This window comes from Aotus nancymaae, unplaced genomic scaffold, assembly GCF_030222135.1.
Source record: "Aotus nancymaae isolate 86718 unplaced genomic scaffold, 86718_ANA_hifiasm-v0.15.2.pri h1tg000006l, whole genome shotgun sequence".
NCBI lineage: Eukaryota > Metazoa > Chordata > Mammalia > Primates > Aotidae > Aotus > Aotus nancymaae.
The window spans coordinates 97,898,473-97,899,308 of record NW_026988417.1 but is presented as its reverse complement, the minus strand read 5'-3'; the positions used below and the strand labels follow the sequence as shown (position 1 = coordinate 97,899,308).

Genomic DNA, 836 nt, shown 5'->3' with positions numbered 1-836 from the left:
CAATATAACTCTTTTTTTCTTGGGAATTTTTTTTAAAAAAATTTTTAGCCTGTTGCCAAGGCTGGAGTGCAGCAGCACATCACGGCTCACTGCAGCCTCAACGTCCCAGGCTTAAGCAATTTTCCCACCTCAACCTCTCAAGTAGCTGGGACTACAGGCACACATCACCACGCCCAGCGAATTTTTAAATTTTTTGTAGAATGGGGTTTTGCTATGTTGTCAGGGCTGGTCTCAAACTCCTGGGCTCAAGTGATCCTCCTGCCACAGCCTCCCAAAATGCTGGGACTGCAGGTGTGAGCCACCATGCTCGGCCTTCTTGAGTATTTTGAAAGAAATGTCAGACAACATGTGTCTTTTAAATACTTCAGTGTGCAAGTCTAAGTGATAATGAGAAAGGATTATTTTTTCACATTGGACAGGTAATGTGGTGCTGATGTAGTAACAAGGTTTGAGGGAGGCTCATCTCACTCATTAACATGCAAACAAAATCATCACACTTGTGAACCACAAAAAGAGAGTAAAGACTTTTAAAAAATCATCCCTTTGCCATTTATCACTCAAGAAAATTCATAACCATTCCTGAATATAATCTAATATTCAGATCATATGTGAATTGCTCTACTTCATCTTAAAAATGCCTTTTTCCACATGATTTGTTTGAATCAGGATACAAATGAGAATCACAAATTATGTTTGGTCGCTACATCTCTAAGTCTCCTTTATTCTGTGAGTCCCTTTTCCACATGCTGTAGTATGTTAAAGAAAATGGGTTATTTGTCTCAGACTCCCACAATCTGCATTGGCTGATGGTTTCCTTGTGGTATCATTTGACTTGT

At 39.6% G+C, this 836-nt stretch overlaps 1 non-coding gene across 1 annotated transcript; it reads right to left on the bottom strand.

Annotated features, from left to right (window-relative positions):
* Positions 1-409: 409 nt before the first annotated feature.
* LOC135272177 (small nucleolar RNA U13) lies at positions 410-516 on the bottom strand. The gene has a single exon (XR_010340267.1). It is a non-coding gene; the product is annotated as a small nucleolar RNA U13 (small nucleolar RNA).
* Positions 517-836: the final 320 nt, after the last annotated feature.